Source organism: Narcine bancroftii, unplaced genomic scaffold (genome assembly GCF_036971445.1).
Source record: "Narcine bancroftii isolate sNarBan1 unplaced genomic scaffold, sNarBan1.hap1 Scaffold_151, whole genome shotgun sequence".
Lineage (NCBI taxonomy): Eukaryota > Metazoa > Chordata > Chondrichthyes > Torpediniformes > Narcinidae > Narcine > Narcine bancroftii.
The window spans coordinates 3737181-3751415 of NW_027211886.1; positions in this window are offsets into that span (position 1 = coordinate 3737181).

Consider the following 14235-nt stretch of genomic DNA (forward strand, 5'->3'; position numbering starts at 1 on the left):
CATCTCCGATTCCGCACATCTGATTCCCTTCCTCTGATTCCCCGCCTCTGATTTTCCGCCTCTGATTCCCTGCCTCTGATTCCCAACCTCGGATTCCCCACCTCTGATTCCCCATATCTGATTCCCCGCCTCTGTTTCCCCGCCTCTGATTCCCCGCCTCTGATTCCCCAGCTCTGATTCCCCGTGTTTGATTCCCTGCCTCTGATTCCCTGCCCTGATTCCCCATCTCTGTTTCACCGCCTTTGATTCGCCACCTCTGATTCCCCATATCTGATTCCCCGCCTCTGTTTCCCCGACTCTGATTCCCTGCCTCTGATTCCCAACCTCTGATTCCACACCTCTGATTCCCCATATCTGATTCCCCGCCTCTATTTCCCCATATCTGATTCCCCGCCTCTGATTCCCCAACTCTGATTCCCCGCCTCTGATTCCCCAGCTCTGATTCCCCGACTCTGATTCCCGGCATCCGATTCCCTGCCTCTGATTCCCCGCCTCTGATTCCCCATCTCTGATTCCCCGCCTCTGATTCCCCGTGTCTGATTCCCTGCCTTTGATTCCCCGCGTCTGATTCCCCGCCTCTGATTCCCTGCCACTGATTCCCTGCCCCTGATTCCCCACCTCTGATTCCCCACATCTGATTCCCCGCCTCTGTTTCCCCGCCTCTGATTCCCCGCCTCTGATTCCCCATATCTGATTCCCTGCCTCTGATTCCCCAACTCTGATTCCCCGCCTCTGATTCCCCAGCTCTGAATCCCCGCCTCTGATTCCCCGCGTCTGATTCCCTGCCTCTGATTCCCCGCCTTGATTCCCCATCTCTGATTCACAACCTCTGATTCCCCACCTCTGATTCCCTATATTTGATTCCCCGCCTCTGTTTCCCCGCCTCTGATTCCCCGCCTCTGATTCCCCATATCTGATTCCCCGCCTCTGATTGCCCACCTCTGATTCCCAGCCTCTGATTCGCCAGCTCTGATTCCCCGCCTCTTATTCACCGCATCTGATTCCCTGCCTCTGATTCCCCGCCTCTGATTCCCCATCTCTGATTCACTGCCTTTGATTCGCCACCTCTGATTCCCCATATCTGATTCCCCACCTCTGATTCCCGGCCTCTTATTCCCAGCATCTTATTCCCAGCCTCTGATTCCCGGCCTCTGATTCCCCGCTTCTGATTCTGATTCCCTGCCTCTTATTCCCCATCTCTGATTCCGAACATCTGATTCCCTGCCTCTGATTCCCCACCTCTGATTCCCCATATCTGATTCCCCGCCTCTGTTTCCCCGCCTCTGATTCCCCGCCTCTGTTTCCCTATATCTAATTCTCCACCTCTGATGCCCCAACTCTGATTCCCCGCCTCTGCTTCCCCAGCTCTGATTCCCCGCCTCTGATTCCCTGCATCCGATTCCCCATATCTGATTCCCCGCCTCTGTTTCACCGCCTCTGATTCCCCGCCTCTGTTTCCCCATATCTGATTCCCGCCTCTGATTCCCAACTATGAATCCCCTCCTCTTATTCCCCAGCTCTGATTCCCTGCCTCTGATTCCCCGCATTCTATTCCCTGCCTCTGATTCCCCGCCTGTGATTCCCCATCACTGATTCACCACCTCTGATTCCCTACCTCTGATTCCCCATATCTAATTCCCCGCCTCTGTTTGCCCGCCTCTGATTCCCCGCCTCTGTTTCCCCATATCTGATTCCCCGCCTCTGAATCCCCAACTCTGATTCCCTGCCTCAGATTCCCCAGCTCTGATTCCCCGCCTTTGATTCCCCCCGTTTGATTCCCAGCCTCTGAATCCCCGTGTCTGATTTCCTGCCTCTGATTCCCCGCCTCTGATTCCCCATCTCTGATTCACCGCCTGATTCCCCACCTCTGATTCCCCCTCTCTGATTCCGCACATCCAATTCCCTGCCTCTGATTCCCCAACTCTGATTCCCCACCTCTGATTCCCCATCTCTCATTCCCCGCCTCAGATTCCACACGTCTGATTCCTTGCCTCTGATTCCCCGCCTCCGATTCCCTGCCTCTGATTCCCCATATCTGATTCCCCGCCTCTGATTCCCCAACTCTGATTCCCCGCTTCTGATTCCCCAGTTCTGAATCCCCGCCTCTGATTCCCCGCGTCTGATTCCCTGCCTCTGATTCCCCGCCTCTGATTCCCCATCTGTGATTCACAACCTCTGATGCCCCACCTCTGATTCCCCATATCTGATTCCCTGCCTCTGTTTCCCCGCCTCTGATTCCCCACCTCTGTTTCCCCATATCTGATTCCCCGCCTCTGATTCCCCAACTCTAATACCCCGCCTCTGATTCTCCAGCTCTGATTCCCCGCCTCTGATTCCCCGCATCTGATTCCCTGCCTCTGATTCCCCGCCTCTGATTCCAGGCCTCTGATTCCCAGCATCTGATTCCGGCCTCTGATTCCCGGCCTCTGATTCCATTCTTCTGATTCTGATTCCCTGCCTCTGATTCCCCATCTCTGATTCCGCACATCTGATTCCCTGCCTCTGATTCCCCACCTCTGATTCCCCATATCTGATTCCCCGCCTCTGTTTCCCTGCCTCTGATTCCCCGCCTCTGTTTCCCAATATCTAAGTCCCCACCTCTGATTCCCCAAATCTGATTCCCCACCTCTGATTCCCCAGCTCTGATTCCCCGCCTCTGATTCCCTGCATCTGATACCCTGCATCTGATTCCAAGCCTCTGATTCCCTATCTCTGATTCCCAACCTCTGATTCCCCACCTCTGATTCCCCATATCTGATTCCCCGCCTCTGTTTCCCCGCCTCGGATTCCCCGCCTCTGTTTCCCCATATCTGATTCCCGGCCTCTGATTCCCCGCCTCTGATTCCCCATATCTGATTCCCTGCCTCTGATTCCCCAACTCTGATTCCCCGCCTCTGATTCCCCAGCTCTGAATCCCCGCCTCTGATTCCCCGCGTCTGATTCCCTGACTCTGATTCCCCGCCTTGATTCCCCATCTCTGATTCACAACCTCTGATTCCCCACCTCTGATTCCCTATATTTGATTCCCCGCCTCTGTTTCCCCGCCTCTGATTCCCCGCCTCTGATTCCCCATATCTGATTCCCCGCCTCTGATTGCCCACCTCTGATTCCCAGCCTCTGATTCGCCAGCTCTGATTCCCCGCCTCTGATTCCCCGCATCTGATTCCCTGCCTCTGATTCCCCGCCTCTTATTCCCCATCTCTGATTCACCGCCTTTGATTCGCCACCTCTGATTCCCAATATCTGATTCCCCACCTCTGTTTCCCCGCCTCTGATTCCCCGCCTCTGATTCTCCATATCTCATTCCCCGCCTCTGAATCCCCATCTCTGATTCCCGGACTCTGATTCCCCTCCTCTGATTCCCGGCCTCTTATTCCCAGCATCTGATTCCCGGCCTCTGATTCCCGGCCTCTGATTCCCCGCTTCTGATTCCCTGCCTCTGATTCCCCATCTCTGATTCCGCACATCTGATTCCCTGCCTCTGTTTCCCCGCCTCTGATTCCCCGCCTCTGTTTCCCCATATCTGATTCCCGCCTCTGATTCCCAACTATGATTCCCCGCCTCTGATTCCCCAGCTCTGATTCCCTGCCTCTGATTCCCCGCGTTCTATTCCCTGCCTCTGATTCCCCGCCTGTGATTCCCCATCACTGATTCACCACCTCTGATTCCCTACCTCTGATTCCCCATATCTAATTCCCCGCCTCTGTTTGCCCGCCTCTGATTCCCCGCCTCTGTTTCCCCATATCTGATTCCCCGCCTCTGAAACCCCAACTCTGATTCCCTGCCTCAGATTCCCCAGCTCTGATTCCCCGCCTTTGATTCCCCCCGTCTGATTCCCAGCCTCTGAATCCCCGTGTCTGATTTCCTGCCTCTGATTCCCCGCCTCTGATTCCCCATCTCTGATTCACCGCCTCTGATTCCCCACCTCTGATTCCCCATCTCTGATTCCCCGCCTCTGATTCCCTGCCTCTGATTCCCCATATTTGATTCCCCGCCTCTGATTCCCCATCTGTGATTCACAACCTCTGATGCCCCACCTCTGATTCCCCATATCTGATTCCCTGCCTCTGTTTCCCCGCCTCTGATTCCCCGCCTCTGATTCCCCATATCTGATTCCCCGCATCTGATACCCTGCCTCTGATTCCCCGCCTCTGATTCCCCATCTCTGATTCACCACCTCTGATTCCCGGACTCTGATTCCCCACCTCTGATTCCCGGCCTCTTATTCCCAGCATCTGATTCCCGGCCTCTGATTCCCGGCCTCTGATTCCCAGCTTCTGATTCTGATTCCCTGCCTCTGATTCCCCATCTCTGATTCCCTACCTCTGTTTCCCCATATCTGATTCCCCGCCTCTGATTCCCCAACTCTAATACCCCGCCTCTGATTCCCCAGCTCTGATTCCCCGCCTCTGATTCCCCGCATCTAATTCCCTGCCTCTGATTCCCCGCCTCTGATTCCAGGCCTCTGATTCCCATCATCTGATTCCGGCCTCTGATTCCCGGCCTCTGATTCCCTGCTTCAGATTCTGATTCCCTGCCTCTGATTCCCCATCTCTGATTCCGCACATCTGATTCCCTGCCTCTGATTCCCCACCTCTGATTCCCCATATCTGATTCCCCGCCTCTGTTTCCCCGCCTCTGATTCCCCGCCTCTTTTTCCCAATATCTAAGTCCCCACCTCTGATTCCCCAAATCTGATTCCCCACCTCTGATTCCCCAGCTCTGATTCCCCGCCTCTGATGCCCCTCATATGATTCCCTGCATCTGATTCCAAGCCTCTGATTCCCTGCCTCTGATTCCCAACCTCTGATTCCCCACCTCTGATTCCCCATATCTGATTCCCCGCCTCTGTTTCCCCGCCTCGGATTCCCCGCCTCAGTTTCCACATATCTGATTCCCGGCCTCTTATTCCCCGCCTCTGATTCCCCGCCTCTGATTCCCTGCCTCTGATTCCCCATCTCCGATTCCGCACATCTGATTCCCTTCCTCTGATTCCCCGCCTCTGATTCCCCGCCTCTGATTCCCTGCCTCTGATTCCCAACCTCTGATTCCCAACCTCTGATTCCCCATATCTGATTCCCCGCCTCTGTTTCCCCGCCTCTGATTCCCCGCCTCTGATTCCCAACTCTGATTCCCCGCCTCTGATTCCCCAGCTCTGATTCCCCGTGTTTGATTCCCTGCCTCTGATTCCCTGCCCTGATTCCCCATCTCTGTTTCACCGCCTTTGATTCGCCGCCTCTGATTCCACATATCTGATTCCCCGCCTCTGTTTCCCCGACTCTGATTCCCTTCCTCTGATTCCCAACCTCTGATTCCACAGCTCTGATTCCCCATATCTGATTCCCCGCCTCTATTTCCCCATATCTGAATCCCCGCCTCTGATTCCCCAACTCTGAATCCCCGCCTCTGATTCCCCAGCAATGATTCCCCGACTCTGATTCCCGGCTTCCGATTCCCTGCCTCTGATTCCCCGTGTCTGATTCCCCGCCTCTGATTCCCTGCCACTGATTCCCTGCCTCTGATTCCCCGCCTCTGATTCCCCGCCTCTGATTCCCTGCCACTGATTCCCTGCCCCTGATTCCCCACCTCTGATTCCCCATATCTGATTCCCCGCCTCTGTTTCCCCGCCTCTGATTCCCCGCCTCTGATTCCCCATATATGATTCCCTGCCTCTGATTCCCCAACTCTGATTCCCCGCCTCTGATTCCCCAGCTCTGAATCCCCGCCTCTGATTCCCCGTGTCTGATTCCCTGCCTCTGATTCCCCGCCTAGATTCCCCATCTCTGATTCACAACCTCTGATTCCCCACCTCTGATTCCCTATATTTGATTCCCCGCCTCTGTTTCCCCGCCTCTGATTCCCCGCCTCTGATTCCCCATATCTGATTCCCCGCCTCTGATTGCCCACCTCTGATTCCCCGCCTCTGATTCGCCAGCTCTGATTCCCCGCCTCTGATTCCCCGCATCTGATTCCCTGCCTCTGATTCCCCGCCTCTGATTCCCCATCTCTGATTCACCGCCTTTGAATCGCCACCTCTGATTCCCCATATCTGATTCCCCACCTCTGTTTCCCGGCCTCTGATTCCCCGCCTCTGATTCTCCATATCTCATTCCCCGCCTCTGAATCCCCATCTCTGATTCCCGGACTCTGATTCCCCACCTCTGATTCCCGGCCTCTTATTCCCAGCATCTGATTCCCGGCCTCTGATTCCCGGCCTCTGATTTCCCGCTTCTGATTCTGATTCCCTGCCTCTGATTCCCCATCTCTGATTCCGCACATCTGATTCCCTGCCTCTGATTCCCCACCTCTGATTCCCCATATCTGATTCCCCGCCTCTGTTTCCCCGCCTCTGATTCCCCGCCTCTGTTTCCCTATATCTAACTCCCCACCTCTGATGCCCCAACTCTGATTCCCCGCCTCTGATTCCCCAGCCCTGATTCCCCGCCTCTGATTCCCCGCATCCGATTCCCCATATCTGATTCCCCGCCTCTGTTTCCCCGCCTCTGATTCCCCGCCTCTGTTTCCCCATATCTGATTCCCCGCCTCTGATTCCCAACTATGATTCCCCGCCTATGATTCCCTAGCTCTGATTCCCTGCGTCTGATTCCCTGCGTTCTATTCCCTGCCTCTGATTCCCCGCCTGTGATTCCCCATCACTGATTCACCACCTCTGATTCCCCACCTCTGATTCCCCATATCTAATTCCCCGCCTCTGTTTGCCCGCCTCTGATTCCCCAGCTCTGATTCCCCGCCTTTGATTCCCCCCGTCTGATTCCCAGCCTCTGAATCCCCGTGTCTGATTTCCTGCCTCTGATTCCCCGCCTCTGATTCCCCATCTCTGATTCCTCTGATTCCCCACATCTGATTCCCCATCTCTGATTCCGCACATCCGATTCCCTGCCTCTGATTCCCCAACTCTGATTCCCCACCTCTGATTCCCCAGCTCTGATTCCCCGCCTCAGATTCATCGCGTCTGATTCCCTGCCTCTGATTCCCCGCCTCTGATTCCCCATCTCTGATTCCCCACGTCTGATTCCCCGTGTCTGATTCCCTGCCTCTGATTCCCCGCCTCTGAATCCCAGCCTCTGATTCCCCATATCTGATTCCCCGCCTCTGATTCCCTGCCTCTGATTCCCCAGCTCTGATTCCCCGCCTTTGATTCCCCCCGTCTGATTCCCAGCCTCTGAATCCCCGTGTCAGATTTCCTGCCTCTGATTCCCCGCCTCTGATTCCCCATCTCTGATTCACCGCCTCTGATTCCCCATCTCTGATTCCCCACCTCTGATTCCCCATATCTGATTCCCTGCCTCTGTTTCCCCGCCTCTGATTCCCCACCTCTGATTCCCCGCCTCTGATTCCCCAACTCTAATACCCCACCTCTGATTCCCCAGCTCTGATTCCCCGCCTCTGATTCCCCGCATCTGATTCCCTGCCTCTGATTCCCCGCCTCTGATTCCAGGCCTCTGATTCCCAGCATCTGATTCCGGCCTCTTATTCCCGGCCTCTGATTCCCTGCTTCTGATTCTGATTCCCTGCCTCTGATTCCCCACCTCTGATTCCGCACATCTGATTCCTTGCCTCTGATTCCCCACCTCTGATTCCCCATATCTGATACCCCGCCTGGGTTTCCCCGCCTCTGATTCCCCGCCTCTGTTTCCCAATATCTAAGTCCCCGCCTCTGATTCCCCAAATCTGATTCCCCACCTCTGATTCCCCAGCTCTGATTCCCCGCCTCTGATTCCCCGCATCTGATTCCCTGCATCTGATTCCAAGCCTCTGATTCCCTGCCTCTGATTCCCAACCTCTGATTCCCCACCTCTGATTCCCCATATCTGATTCCCCGCCTCTGTTTCCCTGCCTCGGATTCCCCGCCTCTGTTTCCCCATATCTGATTCCCCGCCTCTGATTCCCTGCCTCTGATTCCCCATCTCCGATTCCGCACATCTGATTCCCTTCCTCTGATTCCCCGCCTCTGATTCCCCGCCTCTGATTCCCTGCCTCTGATTCCCAACCTCGGATTCCCCACCTCTGATTCCCCATATCTGATTCCCCGCCTCTGTTTCCCCGCCTCTGATTCCCCGCCTCTGTTTCCCCGCCTCTGATTCCCCGCCTCTGTTTCCCTATATCTAACTCCCCACCTCTGATGCCCCAACTCTGATTCCCCGCCTCTGATTCCCCAGCCCTGATTCCCCGCCTCTGATTCCCCGCATCCGATTCCCCATATCTGATTCCCCGCCTCTGTTTCCCCGCCTCTGATTCCCCGCCTCTGTTTCCCCATATCTGATTCCCCGCCTCTGATTCCCAACTATGATTCCCCGCCTATGATTCCCTAGCTCTGATTCCCTGCGTCTGATTCCCTGCGTTCTATTCCCTGCCTCTGATTCCCCGCCTGTGATTCCCCATCACTGATTCACCACCTCTGATTCCCCACCTCTGATTCCCCATATCTAATTCCCCGCCTCTGTTTGCCCGCCTCTGATTCCCCAGCTCTGATTCCCCGCCTTTGATTCCCCCCGTCTGATTCCCAGCCTCTGAATCCCCGTGTCTGATTTCCTGCCTCTGATTCCCCGCCTCTGATTCCCCATCTCTGATTCCTCTGATTCCCCACATCTGATTCCCCATCTCTGATTCCGCACATCCGATTCCCTGCCTCTGATTCCCCAACTCTGATTCCCCACCTCTGATTCCCCAGCTCTGATTCCCCGCCTCAGATTCATCGCGTCTGATTCCCTGCCTCTGATTCCCCGCCTCTGATTCCCCATCTCTGATTCCCCACGTCTGATTCCCCGTGTCTGATTCCCTGCCTCTGATTCCCCGCCTCTGAATCCCAGCCTCTGATTCCCCATATCTGATTCCCCGCCTCTGATTCCCTGCCTCTGATTCCCCAGCTCTGATTCCCCGCCTTTGATTCCCCCCGTCTGATTCCCAGCCTCTGAATCCCCGTGTCAGATTTCCTGCCTCTGATTCCCCGCCTCTGATTCCCCATCTCTGATTCACCGCCTCTGATTCCCCATCTCTGATTCCCCACCTCTGATTCCCCATATCTGATTCCCTGCCTCTGTTTCCCCGCCTCTGATTCCCCACCTCTGATTCCCCGCCTCTGATTCCCCAACTCTAATACCCCACCTCTGATTCCCCAGCTCTGATTCCCCGCCTCTGATTCCCCGCATCTGATTCCCTGCCTCTGATTCCCCGCCTCTGATTCCAGGCCTCTGATTCCCAGCATCTGATTCCGGCCTCTTATTCCCGGCCTCTGATTCCCTGCTTCTGATTCTGATTCCCTGCCTCTGATTCCCCACCTCTGATTCCGCACATCTGATTCCTTGCCTCTGATTCCCCACCTCTGATTCCCCATATCTGATACCCCGCCTGGGTTTCCCCGCCTCTGATTCCCCGCCTCTGTTTCCCAATATCTAAGTCCCCGCCTCTGATTCCCCAAATCTGATTCCCCACCTCTGATTCCCCAGCTCTGATTCCCCGCCTCTGATTCCCCGCATCTGATTCCCTGCATCTGATTCCAAGCCTCTGATTCCCTGCCTCTGATTCCCAACCTCTGATTCCCCACCTCTGATTCCCCATATCTGATTCCCCGCCTCTGTTTCCCTGCCTCGGATTCCCCGCCTCTGTTTCCCCATATCTGATTCCCCGCCTCTGATTCCCTGCCTCTGATTCCCCATCTCCGATTCCGCACATCTGATTCCCTTCCTCTGATTCCCCGCCTCTGATTCCCCGCCTCTGATTCCCTGCCTCTGATTCCCAACCTCGGATTCCCCACCTCTGATTCCCCATATCTGATTCCCCGCCTCTGTTTCCCCGCCTCTGATTCCCCGCCTCTGATTCCCAACTCTGATTCGCCGCCTCTGATTGCCCAGCTCTGATTCCCCGTGTTTGATTCCCTGCCTCTGATTCCCTGCCCTGATTCCCCATCTCTGTTTCACCGCCTTTGATTCGCCACCTCTGATTCACCATATCTGATTCCCCGCCTCTGTTTCCCCGACTCTGATTCCCTGCCTCTGATTCCCAACCTCCCTCTGATTCCACACCTCTGATTCCCCATATCTGATTCCCCGCCTCTATTTCCCCATATCTGATTCCCCGCCTCTGATTCCCCAACTCTGATTCCCCGCCTCTGATTCCCCAGCTCTGATTCCCCGACTCTGATTCCCGGAGTCCGATTCCCTGCCTCTGATTCCCCGCCTCTGATTCCCCATCTCTGATTCCCCGCCTCCGATTCCCCGTGTCTGATTCCCTGCCTCTGATTCCCCGCCTCTGATTCCCCGCCTCTGATTCCCTGCCACTGATTCCCTGCCCCTGATTCCCCAATTCTGATTCCCCATATCTGATTCCCAGCCTCTGTTTCCCCGCCTCTGATTCCCCGCCTCTGATTCCCCATATCTGATTCCCTGCCTCTGATTCCCCAACTATGATTCACCGCCTCTGATTCCCCAGCTCTGAATCCCCGCCTCTGATTCCCCGCGTCTGATTCCCTGCCTCTGATTCCCCGCCTTGATTCCCCATCTCTGATTCACAACCTCTGATTCCCCACCTCTGATTCCCTATATTTGATTCCCCGCCTCTGTTTCCCCGCCTCTGATTCGCAACCTCTAATTCCCCACCTCTGATTCCCCATATCTGATTCCCCGCCTCTGTTACCCTGCCTCTGATTCCCGGCCTCTGTTTCCCCATATCTGATTCCCCTCCTCTGATTCCCCAACTCTGATTCCCCGCCTCTGATTCCCCAGCTCTGATTCCCCGCCTTTTATTCCCGGCCTCTGATTCCCTGCCACTGATTCCCCGCCCCTGATTCCCCACCTCTGATTCCCCATATCTGATTCCCCGCCTCTGTTTCCCCAGCTGTGATTCCCCACCTCTGATTCCCAAGCTCTGATTCCCTGCCACTGATTCCCCGCCCCTGATTCCCCACCTCTGATTTCCCATATCTGATTCCCCGCCTCTGTTTCCCCAGCTCTGATTCCCTGCCTCTGATTCCCTGCCCTGATTCCCCATCTCTGTTTCACCGCCTTTGATTCGCCACCTCTGATTCCCCATATCTGATTCCCCGCCTCTGTTTACCCGCCTCTGATTCCCTGCCTCTGATTCCCAACCTCTGATTCCACACCTCTGATTCCCCATATCTGATTCCCCGCCTCTATTTCCCCATATCTGATTCCCCGCCTCTGATTCCCCAACTCTGATTCTCCGCCTCTGATTCCCCAGCTCTGATTCCCCGCCTCTGATTCCCGGCGTCCGATTCCCTGCCTCTGATTCCCCGCCTCTGATTCCCCACCTCTGATTCCCCGCCTCTGATTCCCCAGCTCTGATTCCCTGCCTCTGATACCCCGCATTCTATTCCCTGCCTCTGATTCCCCGCCTGTGATTCCCCATCACTGATTCACCACCTCTGATTCCCTACCTCTGATTCCCCATATCTAATTCCCCGCCTCTGTTTGCCCGCCTCTGATTCACCGCCTCTGTTTCCCTATATCTAATTCCCCACCTCTGATGCCCCAACTCTGATTCCCCGCCTCTGATTCCCCAGCTCTGATTCCCCGCCTCTGATTCCCTGCATCCGATTCCCCATATCTGATTCCCCGCCTCTGTTTCCCCGCCTCTGATTCCCCGCCTCTGTTTCCCCATATCTGATTCCCGCCTCTGATTCCCAACTATGATTCCCTGCCTCTGATTCCCCAGCTCTGATTCCCTGCCTCTGATTCCCCGCGTTCTATTCCCTGCCTCTGATTCCCCGCCTGTGATTCCCCATCACTGATTCACCACCTCTGATTCCCTACCTCTGATTCCCCATATCTAATTCCCCGCCTCTGTTTGCCCGCCTCTGATTCCCCGCCTCTGTTTCCCCATATCTGATTCCCAGCCTCTGAATACCCGTGTCTGATTTCCTGCCTCAGATTCCCCGCCTCTGATTCCCCATCTCTGATTCACCGCCTCTGATTCCCCACCTCTGATTCCCCATCTCTGATTCCGCACATCCAATTCCCTGCCTCTGATTCCCCAACTCTGATTCCCCACCTCTGATTCCCCGAGTCTGATTCCCTGCCTCTGATTCCCCGCCTCTGATTCCCTGCCTCTGATTCCCCATATCTGATTCCCCGCCTCTGATTCCCCAACTCTGATTCCCCGCTTCTGATTCCCCAGCTCTGAATCCCCGCCTCTGATTCCCCGCATCTGATTCCCTGCCTCTGATTCCCCGCCTCTGATTCCCCATCTGTGATTCAAAACCTCTGATGCCCCACCTCTGATTCCCCATATCTGATTCCCCGCCTCTGTTTCCCCGCCTCTGATTCCCCGCCTCTGATTCCCCATATCTGATTCCCCGCCTCTGATTGCCCACCTCTGATTCCCCGCGTCTGATACCCTGCCTCTGATTCCCCGCCTCTGATTCCCCATCTCTGATTCACCACCTCTGATTCCCGGCCTCTGATTCCCCATCTCTGATTCCGCACATCCGATTCCCTGCCTATGATTCCCCACCTCTGATTCCCCGCCTCTGATTCACCATATCTGATTCCCTGCCTCTGTTTCCCCGCCTCTGATTCCCTACCTCTGTTTCCCCATATCTGATTCCCCGCCTCTGATTCCCCAACTCTAATACCCCGCCTCTGATTCCCCAGCTCTGATTCCCCGCCTCTGATTACCCGCATCTGATTCCCTGCCTCTGATTCCCCGCCTCTGATTCCAGGCCTCTGATTCCCAGCATCTGATTCCGGCCTCTGATTCCCTGCTTCTGATTCTGTTTCCCTGCCTCTGATTCCCCATCTCTGATTCCGCACATCTGATTCCCTGCCTCTGATTCCCCACCTCTGATTCCCCATATCTGATTCCCCGCCTCTGTTTCCCCACCTCTGATTTCCCGCCTCTGTTTCCCAACATCTAAGTCCCCACCTCTGATTCCCCAAATCTGATACCCCACCTCTGATTCCCCAGCTCTGATTCCCCGCCTCTGATTCCCCGCATCTGATTCCCTGCATCTGATTCCAAGCCTCTGATTCCCTGCCTCTGATTCCCAACCTCTGATTCCCCACCTCTGATTCCCCATATCTGAATCCCCGCCTCTGTTTCCCCGCCTCGGATTCCCCGCCTCAGTTTCCCCATATCTGATTCCCGGCCTCTGATTCCCCGCCTCTGATTCCCCGCCTCTGATTCCCTGCCTCTGATTCCCCATCTCCGATTCCGCACATCTGATTCCCTTCCTCTGATTCCCCGCCTCTGATTCCCCGCCTCTGATTCCCTGCCTCTGATTCCCAACCTCTGATTCCCCACCTCTGATTCCCCATATCTGATTCCCCGCCTCTGTTTCCCCGCCTCTGATTCCCCGCCTCTGATTCCCAACTCTGATTCCCCGTCTCTGATTCCCCAGCTCTGATTCCCCGTGTTTGATTCCCTGCCTCTGATTCCCTGCCCTGATTCCCCATCTCTGTTTCACCGCCTTTGATTCGCCACCTCTGATTCCACATATCTGATTCCCCGCTTCTGTTTCCCCGACTCTGATTCCCTTCCTCTGATTCACAACCTCTGATTCCACACCTCTGATTCCCCATATCTGATTCCCCGCCTCTATTTCCCCATATCTGATTCCCCGCCTCTGATTCCCCAACTCTGATTCCCCGCCTCTGATTCCCCAGCTCTGATTCCCCGACTCTGATTCCCGGCGTCCGATTCCCTGCCTCTGATTCCCCGCCTCTCATTCCCCATCTCTGATTCCCCGCCTCTGATTCCCCGTGTCTGATTCCCTGCCTCTGATTCCCCGCCTCTGATTCCCCGCCTCTGATTCCCTGCCACTGATTCCCTGCCCCTGATTCCCCACCTCTGATTCCCCATATCTGATTCCCCGCCTCTGTTTCCCCGCCTCTGATTCCCCCCCTCTGATTCCCCATATCTGATTCCCTGCCTCTGATTCCCCAACTCTGATTCCCCGCCTCTGATTCCCCAGCTCTGAATCCCCGCCTCTGATTCCCCGTGTCTGATTCCCTGCCTCTGATTCCCCGCCTTGATTCCCCATCACTGATTCACAACCTCTGATTCCCCACCTCTGATTCCCTATATTTGATTCCCCGCCTCTGTTTCCCCGCCTCTGATTCCCCGCCTCTGATTCCCCATATCTGATTCCCCGCCTCTGATTGCCCACCTCTGATTCCCCGCCTCTGATTCGCCAGCTCTGATTCCCCGCCTCTGATTCCCCGCATCTGATTCCCTGCCTCTGATTCCCCGCCTCTGATT